Consider the following 18,904-nt stretch of genomic DNA (forward strand, 5'->3'; position numbering starts at 1 on the left):
TCTCTGCTTCAGAGCAGTTCCAGGTTCTAACAATTTTCTGTGCTTTTACTAGAAACCTTCCTCGCCAGCTGATGGGGTGTATGGGCTCTCCACCCTTTCCTGTGACTTTACCACTTGTCTTATACTTTTTCTTAAGTTATAAATAAGTTTTTTTTCCCTTATGAGCAGCATTCCTGTTCTGATGAACAAGAAACTTAATGTGATATTAAGCAAAGAAAGAAACTCATTTTCCTATCTAACTTGACTCAGACTATGGGTTACCCTGGAGTAAAGTGGAAATTAATCTACCCTGTAGGTACTTGCTGTATTGAACAAAAACAGTCTGCTTGCCTTATCAGTCTCCCTGTGGAAGTTTTGATCACAGAACTGAAGGAAGAATAAGCTTGTGTTGACTCTTCCTGAAGATCTTGACATTTGGCAGAGTGTTTACCTTGCTGGTTCTGTGCCAAAACATTGCCACCTGGGTTAGCTGTGCAAGGGAGGGGGGAGACAAGTAGGACAAGTAGGAGAAAGCCCCCACCAGGGAGTCCTGGGAGAAAAACCTGCAGAGGGCTTAGTGCAGTTCTGCTGCCCACATTTAGTAGTAGGAAATTGCACAGGCAAAGCGGGGCTGTCCTTAGGACAGAGGACCTTGCCTGTCACAGGGACCATGACACAGCAGTCCCTATAACAAGGCTGTGGGATTTTTTTGTTAATAGAAATATGCTACTTTTATTTTTTTTTTTTTCTCTAAAACCAGATTGCTTTCTGGTGCTCCAGATGAAATCATATCCTCTATCCAGGTATTTCAGTGTGAGGAATATCCAGTTACCTTTGTCCTTGACAATCTATCCATACTAAAAAAAATTGTCTTATTGGGTAATCAGAAAAGTCAGAATAATTTCCATCTTTAAATCCGGCCTCAAGAAACCTCTGTAATGCTCTGCACATTACAGAGTCAGCCAGTTAACTCTGTGTAGATTAGTGGCACTTGGGATAGAACAAGTTTCATAAAGAGGTTTTGTATTTTTTTTTTTTAATGATGAGAATTTTCCTAGAATATTGCAACTGGTAAGGTGCATTTCCTCTATTACTGTCTGAATTTAACTTTATTTAAAAAGCACTTTTTGAACATGAAAGTGCCTGACTGCAGGTATGTGGAGTGTGTTGAATTATGGGGCCCTCATTTTGACCAGGGCCTTATAATATTATTTCACATAGAGAGGAAGAGAACATTCCCAACCTCAGATGCACACACAGAAATCTGGCCCCAGCCTGCCAGGTGTTACTTTGCCTTTGCAGTCAGAAAGGGATCCCTCCCTCCTTCCCTCCCTCCCCTCTTCTGTGCCAGTTCTGTGATCAACATAATCTCCTTTCCATGGATCACCTCTGGAGGACCATGGACCACGTTGTGCTGTTTGGGGAGGAAGGAGTGCAGTGCAGACCTGTCAGGCTCCTGGGTCTCGTGGGACCCAAATTTCACAAGAAGGGAAACAAAGTGACCAGCAGAGATGCTGCCTGATGCTTTGGCTCCTCCACAGAGGAACCCTTGTCTGCTGCTTTGGCTCCTCCATGGAGGAACCCTTGTATGACAATTGAAGTCAAGGGAGATGCTCCCACCAGTTTGCAAAGAATTTATTTTTTTTTGGGGGGGGTGCATATGAAGTTAGAGGACACTTTAAAAATAATGGGTTTGTTCATACTTCTTTGATGCCTGACAGTAGATTTCTCGTCCTTTTTAAAATTAGTCCTTGCCATAAATTCAGCATTACAAATACATAGTTTTCATTTCAAGCTATAGCTATTTTGCCAAGTTCTACTTTTTTCCCCTATTGATTTTCTTCCTGTCTAAAACCTCTTTCTGTCATTCTGTAAGAGAATAAAAATGGGCTAAATCAAGCACTTTATCCAATCGATGACTCTTCATACTTGACCAAGAATCCCTGTGCCAGAAATAACATTCCACAGTCTGGAAGCGATAAGGATGAAAAGGTCCATTACAACATATTAATCATTGTTCTTTCATTTTTCTTGAGGCAGGACAAGTTCCATTGCTGTTTATTCTGTAACTTGTGATGGGTATCTTTGAAGCTAGCTTTACAACAGCAATGACCTTAGGCTCTACATGCTTGCTTTGACTTTCTAAACTGCTGTGCCAAAATATATGCCCATTGGTATGCATAATTCACACGTGCACTGGCTAGGGCTGAACACAGTGTTACTGACTGGAAGCCTGCTGTGGGGAGCCTGGTAGTTTTTCTGTGCCTCATTTGAAAAAACAGATGTGGGAAGTATGTGGTAAAATCCAGTTCACAACTGTGCATGGAAATACTAAAATGGTAGATATTGCCTATGCAGTGAGAGAAGGCAGGAGGCTGCCCCTGGGACTGTGCAAGAGGGCTGCTAAAATCTATCTTCCTCTACTTCTTGCAGGATAAAGGAACTGGGCAGAAAGGGTAAGAGGTCTAGGGGTAGTGAGAGCTCATCAAATAAACACAGTCCAGCTGCTTCTGGATCAGACAGAATTGAAACGTGATTGATTTGGAGTCTGGTAGTTGATGCTGTAAAAGAAAATAACAAAGAAACAGTAAAAGAAAATATTTTCATTTTAAGCTGAGTGTTCATCTCTTACCATGCTACTTAAAACTCTTCCTATAGTGCCTGCGCTAACTAGGACCTGCAGAATAAAGTATTAAAAATATATGTTTGCCACGAGCAGTTTGCTTCTCACAAACACTGGTTGTAGGTTTGCTCAGCTCAGGAAAAGATTTAGCAAAATGCTTCAGAGTGGCTCCTGTGCCTTGGGCTCCCTGACTGTTCAGGGGGAAAGTATGGAGCTGCTTCAGAATAGGCTCTAACCCATGCAGTATGTTTTGCATGAGTGTTTAAACTAGACAGCAGGAAAATGGGAGAGCACTGAGTCTTTGGTCTCAATTCCTCAGTTGTAGAGAGCCTCTGTGTAATGAATTATCCAGAGCTCAAAAACCTCTCCTGAGGACTGGAGCCTCTTCTCTGATAACATAGCAGGACTCTCTCTCTCTCTTAATATAGTTGTCATCTTCTACAAAAGCAGTTAGGAGAGGAAGAGTGTTGCTGCTCACTTTTTATTCGTTTAACAGAGTTATCATGATCAATTCCTTTTCCTGCCAGAATAAATTCAACTGCAGATCTTCAGGAAGGATGCTCTGTAGACAATTATGGAGGAAGGAATGATATCTGGAAGAAAAGAGGCTGAGGCTGCTGGGATCAGGCAGACAAGCTAGACAAGGCACTGTGGCTCTGATCTGGTGTGGATTATGCAGAACAGGATCCCTGCTCTCTAGATTTTCCCAGCTAATGATTCACTTAACTGTCCAATATTTTGCTCTTGAATTTATTTTTACAGGGAAGAGTAAGCAGTCACATTTCTCTTGTCCCATCCCCATCATCCACATTTGGGATACTTCTGGAAAAATAACCCTGACCTGGGAGAAGGATGTTTATGTAGAATTAGGGATTTCTCAGCACAAGATGAGTATGGTGTGGGCTCCCCTCGTGCAAAATAGGACACAGGGTTGAGGCAAGGCTTTGAAAGAGACTCTTCCTCTCCACAAATTCTCTCAAACTACCATAAAGATTCAATTATATTTGAACATAGACTTTTGGGATTGGAATTTTGGCATCATCTGAAATGGAATATCAGAGCTGAAGTCAGAAGTCTTTTATTCAGTAGGTGGCTCATGATCAGTGCAAGAAACAATGTGTCTTGCAACTGAAATTGGATCTTTAGAAAAGGAAGAAGTTCTGCTGCCTGTGCTGGGTGGAGAATTTGCATTACAGTTATTTTTAAGCACGCAGAACCTGGGGCCTTATTTCAGATGCTCATTCTCTCCCTCTTTCCTCAAAACCAGTTAGACTTAAGGCAGCTTGCACTCTATCTTTATGAAGCAGTGCTTACAAAGTAGGTAAAATTGAAAAGTACATGATATGTAAGTGTGAGCAATAATTAAAGCTAATTTATGTATAATCTGAGACTAAGTGCATGACTGTTGAGTGTTTCTCATTAGAAGTTTATGCAATGTCCTTGCTCTCTTTTGCCATATGTTCACTGTTTCTTGGTGCTTCCTGCACAGACTTGCTGAAATATTTTTTGTGTATTCTGCCATTTTCCCCTTGATGTGGATCCACATTTATTTGTTTAATCAGGAGTTTTGCAATGACATATGTAGCACTCAAAATCCAAGTTGAGAATATTTTCAAGGGTCTGTCATTTCAAAAAGTTAGGGTGTTTTTTTTTTTTAAAAACCAACGTTCTTGTTTTAAATCACATTATGAAGTGGGGATACATAATGTGGTGGCACTTCTATTATTCATGACAGATCAATTTTATATGGAAGGTTATGGCAAAAAATTGAAAACAGACTGCATGAGAGGGTTTAACAGAGATAGATCACAGGTGACACTGGTTTCTGTAGAAACTACAGGCAGATAAAAATAAATCAATTAGCAGGAGAATGTTTCTCTTGTGGTGGTGTTGGCAGAAGTGAGGTAAGCTATTCACTTGTTATTTAACAAATAAACACAGAGAAAATGTCATCAGAAAATATTGTGGCCTCTAGGTCACATCCAAGAACTTGGGTAATCCTACTTAAGAGGAAAACAAGCAGCAATATTCTTAGTCTAAAATTGTGACTTATTAAAGTAAAACATTCATGCCTGTATGAACTCTGCTTGTTGTGCCGAGCAGAATCTTTAGACCTCATCCCTTCAAAACCATGTCTGTTGTGTGGAGCATAAGTCTAATCAAAGAAGGAAAATTCAGAGATTCCACCCCTGAAAAGCCAATGCCCCTGCCCCCCCCCTTCTCTTAGCCTCATGCAGTAACAAACCTGTGGGTTCTTACAGATCAGGAGTTTGGGTCTGTCAGTGCTCAGCATCAGCTCCTGCCAGGCTGGTGTCTCAGCATCCTCTTCACTGAGGTGAGGGCTGGGATCATTTTCTCCGCTGGGAAAAGAGAGTGAGGAAAGGGAAAGGAAGGCCCAGGGGAGGAGGTGAATTGGGGTGCAGAGCTGGGAGGTGCCGATGCTGTGGCCCCAGAGCCCTTCTCATCCTTGTTCTTTTCCCAGAGGAATGCACACTGGATGGCCAGGGGGGAGCCAAGCCTGCAGGTTTTATGGGATAGCCATGACTGCCCATCATTGCTGGGGGTGACTGTACAATTTTTCCTCCACATTCCTTTTGGTTATCAGTTCTCCTATGAGTAGAGGGTCCAGGATTGTGAAGGATGTTTCTTCACACATCATGAAACAGATCTCAAATTGACCTAAAGGTTATTTCCTCTAAATTTCCTTTGGGTTCTGTTTTCTTCGGCTGGCTGAAAACAGGTTATTTCAAATGAAATTAGCCTACCATAAATCTTTAACTTCCTTTTCTGCCACAGGCTCTTACTTCCATGTCAGTGGTCTTTGATTTTTAAAAAATATATTTATTTTATGATAGAGGAATTTTTGTAGACCTTAAGCTGATCACCAAAAGAGCATGAATTTGGCTTCACATTACTGAAAAATTTTTCAGGACATGGCGAGCACCAGAGATTTCATCCCACAACTATAAAGTATGTTTGCTATGTTGCTTCTCTTCTGGTAGGAACAAACATTTTTAGGATTTTGTTTTTGGGTACCTTTGTCACTATCAGGCTTTCGTGATCTTTCTGAAGTAATTCAGAAGGAAATAATTATGTTTTGTAATTCAATGTCTTTTAAATGAGCCTGCTATCTATGGGTTAAATGAAGATATCACAACTGTTGCTTTATAGGTCATAAGTGCTCCATTTTCATCAAAGCCTTAAATGTTAGCCTATTCCAAGGAGTCAGCCTTCATATTAGGTATCATTTATCAAGGATTAACACAAAATTAAATTTTAATTGTACAGTATGATGGAAAGCTGGATTTGTTTAAAAGAGGTAATAAAGGAAATTTATGTGTTTAACTGAATAGCAGAGTGGGATTTGGTGACTAGGGAATGCTTAATGTTTTTTTGAAGAAAAGTAAGGAGGTGAAGGCAGAGAGGGGAGACAGCACTCTACTCACTGATAACCTTCCCAGCCAGGGGAATTGTGTCAGGGTCTTGTGCTTGACTGTTGGAGGATGACACTGCCATATATTTTCATTTAAGGCAAACCTCCCAAAGATTAAAGCCAGTTAGGGAAAGGCCAGCTAGGCAGCCTTCTTACAGCTTCGTTTGGAAGTAAAGCTCACTCTTCACTTGTATTCTTAGCAATTTGGAGCTTAACTGAGATTGAGTTTGACAGTAAGAGAGATAAAACTTATCATTTGGTGTCATGAATCAGTACAGAGCCCAGAAGATAAATGACTCATTTCAGAAGTTGATAAAAATGTATTTGTGCTTTTGCCACTCTATGATCTGTTATATTTTCAAGCAATCTTACAATAGAAGTAACATCCATTAGCTCAAAACAGCTGTGTGCTGTCCGTAGAGTTAAAAGGAATTAAAGCACAGTTATGTTTAGAAAACTTATGTGTATTTTCATCAGCTGCAGCCTGATGAAGCCCCATTAGATACTTGGGTGGCCAGAACGGTCACTGCTGAAAGGGACACCCAGGCTAATAACAGAGTGCTCAGTAATGTTCCTCAGCCTGTGCCACTGCCAGCACTTTCAGAGTAGGTTTGCAGCTAAAGCTCTGCCTCCCAGGAGCACAGTTGGAATCCCTGCTGTAGCTCACTGCTGCCTGGCAGCCTGCACACCTGGTCCTTGGCCCTTTTGGGAAAGATGTCCAAAAGCCCATCTGAATCTGCAGAGGAGGAACCTCCGTGAGTGGGAAGCAACCTTAATGGGGCCATGCATTACAAATATCAAGGCTTTGAAGCCTTATTTTAAACCAAAGTGAAAATATTCCTTCCAGCAGGGCTGGAGAAAATGGATTCTTTTATGGTAAAGAGCTTTGGGCCAGTTTTCCATCTTTTATGCATTCCTTTTCTTCCTTTGCAGTTTCCTAGGCTGACTTCCTTAATGGGCAAATCCTGCCTTTCCAGAAGGAAGCAGTCTGGTCTTCTGACTGTTGTCCTGTTTTCCACAAACTGCTGGGCTGGGGGACAAGATATTCTCTCTCTCTGATACTGACTGATTCACTTGAGTGTGATTTGCACAGTGTCTGAGCCAGCACCTGTCATTTCTCTGCTGAAACCTGCTCTGACCTCTGGGAGCCTTGGCCCAAGGATTTCCTGTATCTCTTCGGAGTAAGAGACATTGCATAGTCACAGAAAAGCTGACTTTAATTGCTGAGATATTTATCACCAGTAAGACCTTGAGTGTGGGTCTGGGGAAGCAAAACTTAGATCCAAAATGAATCTTATAATGTTGTACACAGGATCCACAACTCAAGATCCCAATTCAGAAACACAATTAAGGTGGTGCTTTCAGAAAAATAAAAATTCTTCTCTGGTCCATGTTCAGCTCAGCATTTTTTCCTCTTTCAAATATACTTAGGCTATTCCTGATGGAAAAATGTCTCACAGGATACACTTTTGTACCTGAAAATAATTCTCCTGTACCTCTGAGATGCAGTGTGATGCATAGTTCCTGTTGCAGAGAGGTTTTTTTGAGTGTGCCCAATAAAATTATTTTTACAAATATAACTCCTTGAATGAAAATGAGATGACAAATTAGTGGAAATTTTATAGGTACCACAGAAGATAAAAACCAACATTTCCATGGGCACATTATTTCTCAGTCCCATGTCTTCTCATCATGAGCATCTTTAATTATCCTCTTGAATACTCTCCTCCAGTCAGGAAGTACTGCATTTTTTCTTAGAAGAAATCTTCTGAGAATTCACTCTATTTCATTTAGTTCTTGAGACCATTTATATTTTTGTTCACTTGAAATATCCTTTCCACAGCACAGAAGAATGTTCAATTTGTTTTTCTTGGTTTATTCACAAGTCAGCACTGTTTTTACTTTCTGATCATGGTTTTCTAATTTGATTTCTATCTTCTTTCTCTCCATCTCATATTTTCATAATCAAGCCCCCAAATGTACACAACTAATTACTGATGACAGCCACCCCATTCACCTGGTTGTCACATTTCTGTGCTAAGCAGTTCAACCGTTGTCTCCTAAATAATATAATGAACAACTTCTTTACAGAATATCATAATCCACAGTTTAAATTTTCTTGTACATAGGTCTCAGAGTTATACAGCATTGTTTTCCCATAATGGTTGATTTAGACACTGGCAATTTTTATTTTTTTTTTGTCACTGGAATATACAAAGGTGGGGAGAAAACACCTGTGTGTGTTTGATGGTTGTGTTTGATGTCTCGAGTGTGTCCCTGGGGCATCAGTGCCTGACTCCTGAGCAGGGACTGTGCACTTCTGGACTGTGCCTCTGGCAAAAGCCCCATCCATACTCTCCCTCTTCCCCTAAAGCAGCCTGGATGCAGTCTCCTGACAGGATTTCTGATGCTTTTTCACTTTTCATGTATTATGGCATATATTCTTTATCATACAAAACAGGGATGACAGAACTGAGGTGAGACTGACCTTTTGTTCAGCTGTGCTTCTCCTGGATGCCTTTTAACCTATTATAGAATGAAGGGGGATTTTCTTCTAATAGGAAGGGCTTCTGTTTCAAAACTGGAGAAAATATTCTGAGCCATCACTGAACGTTCAAATTAACTTTCCAGCTATTCTTTCTGTCCCAGATTTATCCAGGCAATTACCTCGATGCATAATGAAGCTCTTTACTTAATAAAAAGCACATTTTTTGCTAGTGGGAGAGAGGCAAACCATTTACTGGAAACTTATTTTTTCGTTATTGTTTCAACTTACACCAATCCCTGGTGGATACTCTGAAATACTCAGTACACAACACATTTGTGGCTTTCTCACAAAACAAACCCTCATAAGTGCTTTGTCATCTAGCTCCCGGCCTGTCTGCTCCATTCACCTGTATTATGGTTCTTGGGGAGGGGTCTGCCTTTTCTGTGGGCTGGGTGGTGCCAAGAACAACGTTGCAAAGTCATTTAGGCATTACTGCTGTTTAAATAATAGCAGTCAGCAAGCTGTTTCATTAGCTGGGAGAAGCTGACCTCGTCTTACCTATATTCTTTGTAGAAGATGGAGACAAGAAAGATGATATTAGTCAGATGATGCTTGAATCAAGAAAAATCCCATTAATTTTAAAGAAAAACAGGGCGTGATTCCTGTGACACATTTACCTGTTTTGTCATGCTTTTGTGTCACCCCTGATGAGACATAAGGCCACGCAACACGCTTCACCTCCAGCACCTTACTAGAAAATGAGAACAAAAATTACGTGTACAACATCCATTAACCCAGGGAGAAGTGTACTTTCATTGATTGTGGCTTGTTTCCTGAGGGAAGGCAGAGTACAGCCAGCCTTGAGAAAGCACCTCTAAGTAGCCTGGGTGGAGGTTTGTGCTGTCAGGAGGGACACTGCAGACAGAAAGAAAAGACAGATAAAGATTGGATCTGTCCAAGTGCAGCAGCTGATGTCTCAGTGACTTCCTGGAATGATGGTGAGGTGGTAATTCAAAATACAAACAGGTTCAAGAGCATTTGCCCCCCACAAGGTAATGATCCTCAGCCAGAATTAGTATGGAGAGCTGGCAGTCCAGCATCAGTCATCCAGTCTGGACCTGGCTACCATTAAAAGCTGTGGTTGACTGTCTTAGATCTTCTTATCTCAATTTCTTCCTTTTTAACAATCCTGGTCAGGATTAATCAAATTTTAACAATTTGGGTGGGGAGTTTTTTGTAGTGATATTTTTTGCAGACTTATTGATTAGAACTGAACAATAATTGGCAGCCTAGTTGGTTAGCAAACTGTGCAAAATTTAGGAAATTCTAACATTGCCAAAGTGAAAAAAATGAATTTCAGAAAAGCCCCCCACCTTGCCCCAGTCAGATCTTGGTTTTCATACAGCATCCATCCCAGGCCCTCTTCTTCACTGTCAGCCTCACATTGCTGCAGAAGCTGGTGGGAGCTGCAGATGCAACTCTCAGAAACACTTTCTTAAAAGAGGCTTGGAAGATCTCAAGGGAAAGTGCTTTCCACCCTCCCTCTCTTCCCTGCCCCCTGCTTACTTTGACGTGATGCACAAAGAGGCTTGAAAAGATGGAGCAAGAAAATCTTCAAACTTTTAAACCTTCTAGGTCATCTTTTAATATCCTAAAAATAAGCTCAAGAGCAGAGACCTATAAAGGCTTTTCTTTTTGTTAGGCTGCTTTAATGAGAAGTGTATAAACTGACATTGATCTCTTCAAGTTAGGGTATATTACACTGAGACACTAGAGATGCTTTCAGGTGATAAAGTTCTGCTCAAGTACTCTCTAAATAAATGTAGTAATAGAGAGATTTGGCTTATGTCAAGAAATGGTAAGCTGACCAGAGTAGACTGTAATAAACAACTTTTTCAAGAAAAACATTTGAGTATTACAAGAACAAAGGGCTTTGTCAGTGTCCTTTGAACCCAGTGAGAGTGAGTTGTGTGGGGTCTTGTTTTAAGGACAGGGGAAATTGGATCAGATCTAAGAGTGGCTTTCCAAATTCTCTTTTTGGCTCTGCTGTCATCTTTACTAGATGCTGCTAACACAGATCAATGTTTCTGTTGATGTAAAGTAATCTTGCCATTGGAAGGAGTCTAATTTAGACACAGTCTAATTTAATTTGCTCTGTTTGGACATGCTGTATAATCTGGTGTTGAAAACCAAATCTTAGAACAGCTTTTCTTGACTGTACTGACAATTACCCAAGTTAAGTGGTTGTGCCTTTTGGGACAGCATGTTCACATCTTTGTGGCAGGTTTATATTTGTTTTATTTAGGTGTTATTTCAAGTCAAGGTTTATGTGATAACCACTCGGGCAGACAAATTAGCTGTTTCTGTTTTAATTAATCTCAAATAGCTTTTATTAGAAGCCTTCAGGAATATTACTAATGAACATATTCGAGATAGATTACTCATAAACAAATACTTATGTCTTTATTCCTAAACCATCATTTAAGCCTGAAAATATTATCACACAACTTCAGGAAGTTGTGTTCTATCCACTGTAAATGTAATGATTACATTACCATCACATTCACAAGCTGTCAGCTGTCAGATTTTGCTGGTAAATACATTGTAGTAAATAGTGAAGCAGCATTGCAATTTCTTATGTTAATGTGGTTCTGTAGCTATGAAAACAGTCTAAATACATAATAAGAAAATAAAACTCTACTTTATAGAAAATGCTGACCCGGGAGATGATTTATTTGCCTCTCTAGCAGTTTGTGGCATTAATGGAAGCGTGAGGTCAGGACATTCAGCAGTGGTTATGGGATTAGCTGTCCTCTGGTGTGTTATGTGCTGGCTCATAGCCCTCACCTCATGTTTTGGGTGTAGTTTGCCTCCCGATGGCCTCTCTGAGTGGGGAGGATTCCTCTCTTGCTGAGTTTCTTGGGGAAGATGGGAGACAAGAAGCTTGTATTGCAGACATGAGAGAAGAAGGCAATCGGTTTTGTGTTGATCTAACAAAGAGGAAGGGAAAGCCAGGCTAGCAGGGAACTTTGGTCAGTGTAACCCAGGGGTCTCTGTCTCAGTGCCTAAGGAAAATGACCAGTCCTCCACCCCCTCCCTCAGTCAGGCTCTTTCCTTGCTGCAGGGCTGAGAATAACACTGAAGTGAACAGTAAAATATAAAGTGCACCGTATCGTTTTGCCTTGACGTCTCATAACTTACCCTTTTCTACAGCTTTTTGTTCTGAGCCAAATGTCACAAGTTAATGCATGAATAAATGAGGACGTTTCTCACCACTTTCATGATATGTTGCAAAATATACACAGGTGGTGCTTTAAAGCTTGCCATTTGCCTCAATAACTAAATACCATTTGCATTTTACTGGCTTCTATGTGTGTCTGATCCCGCACCTGCTCAAGACCCATTTCAGTAGGCATTATACCAGAGCCTATATTTTACTTCTTTCCAGTGGTAAATAGGTCAGTATTTCAAGACAGAAATCTATTAAAAAGAAAGTAAGTGTTCTGTCTGAAAGGAAATATGGCACATATGAAGCAAAATTAAAAATAAATTGGGTAATAATCAGTCAAAAATGATAGATGTGCTGAAGAAATCAGCCCAAACAGGAGGATTAACAAAAGCCAAACAGCCCCCAACCTCAAACTCTCGTGCATTAAATTCATGTTTCCATAAAGACTGTAAGTATGTACTTAACTTGAATATATGACTTGCCCAGCTGTAATCGAGGGTAAAGCACACATGCTGAGGTTATACATGGTCTTATGTACCTTGCTGATCTCTGGCTAAAGCAGTCAAGCATATTAACTATCTCTGGAAAACATATTTCTGCTTACATTTAGACAATAAACACTGCTAAGTTCACAGTATTTGTTCACAGTCTGGCCATGATTAGAAGCATTGTGACACTAGATGTGTGACAATATTTGCTCAAGGATTATTCTAAATGCAGAAATGATGCAAGAAACTAGTGGCTTGGGGAAGAGGTGATTTTTAATATCACTGTCAACATAAGATGCTGCTCATAGGAAAATCTCCATGATTTTTCAAGGCAATTGTAACCTATCTGGGAAGGTTGCTGATGGTTTTCAGCTTGCTGTACTTTAGTAAGGTGCCAGGAGTGGCTCCAGTGCAAATTTGAGCAAACCCTTCCTGAAGCCATCCATTATCTCCTGCAGACATTTCATTTGTACCTCTAGGCCCCAGTTAAGAACTTCGAATCAGTCTGAATGAGAGTGTTCATGATGTTTACAGTTTACATTAAGTGGCTTTCAGAAAGGAAGAAAAGCTTTTACTTCATGAATTAATCGTTCTGTATATGTTATTACGATGGTACTAATAGAAGCTAGCATACACAATAAAAGCAGATTCAAAACACATCAGCTCTGGCTGTCAGGAAAATCTGAGTTTCTAAGAGTTGTGGTAAGAAATTTGTAATGCTATTAGGTGACCTTTTACAAGCTTTAGATTTATGAAGCAGGACTTTGGTTTTCCTGTTGTCAGTGGATGTGCATATGCACTGAGAGCTGGAACTGCAGAGAGCTAGGGGCCAAATTGTACACAAGCCCAAGAACATAACTCAGCATGCAGCTACACTCCCATGGCAAAGTGCTTATGCTCTTATATCCAGAAATAATTACATGTACCTACCATATACATATGTTTAGGTGCTCAGCCATTCTGTTCAGGGGGTGCTTGTGCACCCAGAGGAAGCAGGTGATTAGAAGAGCAGATTTGATCTCAGTGATCTCAGTGAAGCCAAATGGGAGATGGAGCACTCTCAGCAAGAGAGCTCTGCTGTGCCAGCCCTGGAAGGGCTGCAGAGAGCCCTCTAACCTTCTCTTGCTCCGTTAAATGTTTGGCTGATTTAATGTATTGCATTTTTGGTGACCTGTTTCCCTCTGGCTGTTTTGGAGGGAGGAAAGGTGGAGGCTTTGTCTCTGCTGTTGACCTCTGTCAATATAGCTAGAGGGGTCAAGTTTGGGAAGAGCTCAGACCCTCACTAGTGAAAGCCCTAGCATAGAAGTGGGCATTTTGTCCAAACTGTGCTTCCTGAAGTAGCTTGTAGTGAGTTTGCTGGGAAATCTTAATGTGCCAGTATTCCTACTGCAGCGTTTCCCCAGAATCTGCTCTTGCCAGAGATGTTGCTGTGACCAGAGCCATTTATGGCAGTGTCAGAATACAAATATTACAGAAAGGAATCTGTATGTAGTGACCATGGAAAAATAGTTATTAACTGTGAAAGTGCAGTGTTCTCCTCTGAGACACATCCTCCACTATCACCAAGAGCTTTGTGATAGATGCCCAGAAGAGTCCTCAGAAACATCTGAGCTGCAGCAGTCTGTGCTTCATACCTTTCCTTGAGACACAATGAGCCAGGACGTTTGTTCAGATGAAAAAGTGGAAATAATATGAATTTCACTCAAATATCTGCTGTTTGTTTTCCAGCACTAAAAAAAATGTTTCAGAAATGTGTAGCTTTTTCTGCAGAGAAGTGTGGAAGTTGTATCTCATTAAAATGGCAGTATTTATAAAGTAGAGATAGTGAGAGCACTTTCACAGTATAACATTTTTACTTTTTTCCTGAAGTCACTATGAAAAATAGAAATATTCATCTGGGACTGTTGAAAAACACCATTTATTGGAATAAAATTACAGCATCTTAACTGCTGAAGTACAATTACACCTACTACAAGAGGGAGGGTGTTTCCTGTCCTTAAAAGAAAAGTAATAGCCAGTATAGAGTTAAACTACATTTTTCCCACCTCATTCTCCCCTTCTTCTGCCTTTAGTAGTAAGAAGCACACAGCTACACTGCCCCATGAGCAAGCCTAGAAGATGCATACTCCTAGAGTAAAATGAAGGTTACCTCAAAGTTGTGGCCACTTTTGCCATGGAGTGATAGTGGTGTTTAGCAAGTGGGTTCCTGCTGCTGGTTTCAGCAGGGTGGCTATTAATGGGAGCAGAGTTTCCCTCTGCTCTGCCTTGGTCCCTCTGGACTCACAAGTGTGGGAGCCTTTGGAAGCTGCAGAGAGAGGTCCCAGCCCCGCCTGCCTTCCTGAGCTTGGTGCTGTATGACACAATGCAGCCCTCACCCTCAACTCCTTGGCACAAGAAATTAATGAAGAAAAATACCCATGCAAATAAAAATTATGTGGTGCTGAGCTGTTATTCCTCCAGATAATGTTTCCTGGCCCAAGCTCACATGCTGGCACCATCCAGACAGAGGCGTGTGGCTGGGGTCACCGTGCCCCACGGTGCAGCTTTTCAGTGGGTCTGAAAGTCGAGCTGTGAGGCTCCCCTGCTCCTGATGGAAACTGCACAATTGAGGTGCCAGTCACTCCACCCAAGTTTTTCCTTTAGAAATGTCACAGAGTGAGCCACAAAGCACACAAAGTGCACATCAATCACAGCTGCACCCTGGCTGGATGCCTGCCTGCTGCTCCATTCAGAGAGCTGCAGTGTGCAGTCTCTCTCAGAAGATATCTGCTCTTATCTGGCTGGGGGAGAGTTACAGCCTGTCTTATGCACCACGTGGAGCTGCTGGTGATGAGTCTTCCTGAGAGGCCACACTGAGTGTTCTTGAAAGACTGAATGAAGTGGAAAGGAATTCCCTCCTTGGGTGCTTCAGGTTCAAAAAATGTGTTGCTGTACACAGCCCAGGAGAAATTCCAGATACCTTTGCTGTCCATAGGCTATGTTGCTTGGAACTATGCATTGCTAATTATAGCATCTCAAACCACTGTCCTGTGCTGTTCTTTGCTGTATGATACCTCCAGAGGACACACCTCTTGGCAGAAGGCAGCATGTGCTGCATTTCTGATTCAGATGATTTGGCATTCCTGCATGCACTCCTTAGGCCATCCCAAGGGAGTGCCTGCAAGTTACTGCTCAAACAGGAGCATTTTCCAATCCATATTTAAGCAGTTTTTAAAACAGGCTTTTTGGCAAGCAGGCTCATCTGTAGCTTCCGTTGTCTTTGAAAAGATGAGTACCTGATATTCCCTGAAGTTGATCTAGTTTTTGTTTCCTGAGTTTTATCCAACTGTTGCAAAATATTTTTTGTGTCTGAAATGGGTGAAAACTAAGTCACAGATTTCTAACCACTTGTTCCTTTAATCACAGAAATAACTGAGCCTGTTCAAAGCTGTCCTCTCTTCTAAAGTAGCAAATTCTTCTAGTACTCTTAAAAAGCAGTTAAAAGTAGGGTGTATTTTATTTTGCAAAGTTTGGATTTTGGTGGCTTTCTATTTTCCAAATTAAGTCCTTTCTGGCTCCTCCCCTTCAAGTTAGGGGGTCAATTTTCCTTGAGCATCATGTTTGTTTGGGCTGCCACGTCTGCCTCACTGTGTGCAATGATCATTTGGTGGCTCCATCCTGTGTGCTAAGCCTCAGCATCTTCAGACATTCTTACCATACCAACACATCTATTCTCACAAATGCTCCTTTTGGGTATCTATCTATTCTCATATTTATGAGGCTTTTCACTGAACACGTACTATTTCTTGTGTGTTTGTTTGCTTTTAACAGTAGCTACAGTTTTGCAAGCACTGACCACTATACTGTAAAGGATTGGCATGATTCTCATTGCAACGAAGTTACGTGTTTCCTACTGAGATTTGCTGGCTACATTTATGCATGAGTGGAAAGCTATACAAAGATAAACCCTTTTAGATTGGCTGGTGCAGACTCAGAGTAGTGGAATGTGAACCAAACTTATATATGTGCCATTAATTGATTTCTACACAACTAGAGGCTAGCGGGCTGCTGCTGGCTGGGCTGAGCACGGCAGCTCTGCACTTTGAGCTTTAATGTGCCCTTCTGCTCCAGCCATGAATTTGGCTTTTAGACTTGTGTTTGTTTGAGTTGTGTGTGAAAGGAATGTGCAGGCATATGGGCATTGTACTGCTGGCATGGAAGTTGCCTAGACTTATGTATGTTTATTTTTCTGAACCTATGGGATGAAGTACTTGATATGGTTAATTTATTATGAGACATAAATTCAGCAACATGGTAAAGAACTTACTGTGAAATGATGGACAACTTGTATTAGAATTCCTCTAATAATGCTGTGCAACACTCAGTTATTATTATTATACATCCAAAAGTGCTTTTGGCACAATTTTTGACTCACTCTACTAACAGACATACAGACCAAATTTATTGCTAAAGATAGATCCCCATAGGAATGGCAAACTATCCCCACTGTTCCTGTACTGTCAGGTACCACACTCTGCCAGCTATCCAAACAACTCCAGGCAGGAGGCCAGGGAAAACATATTATAGCATATTATAAAACTCTATTTTGACTTGCACCTTTATTAAAAAAATAGGAGACTGAATTTTAAAGTAATAATAGAAGAAAGGCTTTTGAATTTGGGACCTAGTAATCTGAAGGCAATTCAGTGACCCATCAGACTAATCATGTATAAAGATTAGGTAAGCATTGAGTAAAATTCTGCAGTGAGTGTGGGGAAATGAAATATTAACTCCTGCACCTCACTATTCCATTCCTTCCCTTTATGATTTAATATCAAACAACGATGAAATATGTCATCAGTAATGGTAAAATTGGTTGAAGTGATTTTCCAGTAATTAGAAAAATGTATGGAATCTGGGTCAGTCTGTTAGCAAAATACCCAATATCAATTGATTCAGAGAGAACTTAGTCGATGAAACATATGATTTAATTCATTATCTGATTTCTAAAATGTAGTACTTGAAGATCTTGTTTTCATTATCTAGGTGGATGGAGGGGAATCCAAAGTTGCATTAGAAGGAGAGGGTGCACTGGAGCTTCCCCATGAGGGAGAATTTCCTGGACACGACTGAAATAAGTGTTAAAACTTCAGTAAATCCAATAAACAGGCATAGGAAAAGCAAGTGAAATCTTTTCCCTGCCCCTTTCCTTGAAGCAATGTACTGAGTTGCTGAGGTGTTCCCGAGGTTTCTCCAGCTGTGATGAGCCAAATCCCACTTGCTGTTGCCATGCAGTTAGTTTACTTGAAGCCAACAGAATTATTTTTCTAAGTAAGAAAAATGGTCTTTGGCTACATTAATTGCAATCATTTATCCTGTATTCAGCCAAAAGACTGCCTGGTGATTTCCATAAGCATTAGATGTAGGTTTTACAGACTATTTCTTTTCTACTGTGGTAAACTCCTCTTGGCTTCTGAGATCCTTTTCTGGCAGGAAGTCTGCAAGATCATCCAGACTGCAAGTAACTCTCTGGTAGGATACTTATACTTTTTTTGTGTCATCAGGAACTATCATTTCATTTGAGGCCAGACAGTTCCACTCTTCCATCATCAGCAATTTCACCAAAGTAGATTTTGATATTTTGTTGTTTTTAAAATCAGGATCTCTGTATTCCCATGTCATTAGAAGTTGTGCAACAGATTTGTAAGAAAAGATTTGAAATCACTTTAATTTAATGGAAACTTTTCCTTAATATGAATGATAGAAATGGTACATGACTAATCAAATATACCAGTGCATAGGCTCATGTCCATGTTTTATATTGTCTCTATTTTACTTTCTTTTCCCCCTCCATTTCCCCTTTACCTTTTCTCTAAGCCTCAACTGGTCAAATTCACTTAGGGTTCACTGTAAGACAGTCCTGGAGTAGATTAGCTAGTGCTTAATGGATTGCATTTCTGCAAGATCATCTATATCATATTTTTAGGGAGTTTAGTTTAGTAGAAAATTAATACAAATATAAAAAGATTTGTAATGTTATATATGTTTGTGTGTTCCATCATTTTAACATTTTTGTATGGAGGTCTACCATCTTTGTAGACCTAGCAAGTGGCATGCCAAGGAAACAGATTTGCTGCTTTTTATAGACTTTAGATGCTATGCTCTGTTCACTTAAGATATTTTAAAAATCAAGAAGTCTTATAAAAGTTAATTAAGTCTTAAAAAAAATATGAAGTGTAATCAAAGAGTTTTGCTTCATGTCTGTATTTCAGTGCTAGACTATTGGCATCATATTGCATGATTAAGAGTCACTTTCCTAATTTAGCTATTAGACAATCATTAGCCTGATTACTACATATTGACTGCTGTACTTAGCTCCCAGATCATACTACAGGAGGGGAAAAAATGTACCAGCAGAAAGGAATAATTTAGCTATGACAGCTTTGCATAGAAGTTCTCAGAGTATTTTTGTTTTTAAAACATTTTTCCTTTCAAAGTAAATGCTCACCTTGGCTTTGAGAGATGTAAAAGCCTGTCAGGTGGTTGCAGACAGGCAGACTGTGTGGCCAGGCTGAGTTTCATGCTCTGAACGAGACCAAATGCTCCTTTTGTATGTCAGGCTCTGAAGGTCACTCCAAAGTCAGACCATATTTTCGTAGTGTGTAAAGATACAGTTCAGTTCTGC

General features: G+C 40.4%; 1 protein-coding gene across 1 annotated transcript in view; it reads left to right on the plus strand.

Annotated features, from left to right (window-relative positions):
• The window catches only part of EPHA4 (EPH receptor A4), a 226,855-nt gene that overhangs the window by 75,460 nt on the left and 132,491 nt on the right, over nt 1-18,904 (plus strand). The gene's annotated exons all lie outside the window — the stretch shown is intronic.

Source organism: Heliangelus exortis, chromosome 9 (genome assembly GCF_036169615.1).
Source record: "Heliangelus exortis chromosome 9, bHelExo1.hap1, whole genome shotgun sequence".
Classification (NCBI taxonomy): domain Eukaryota; kingdom Metazoa; phylum Chordata; class Aves; order Apodiformes; family Trochilidae; genus Heliangelus; species Heliangelus exortis.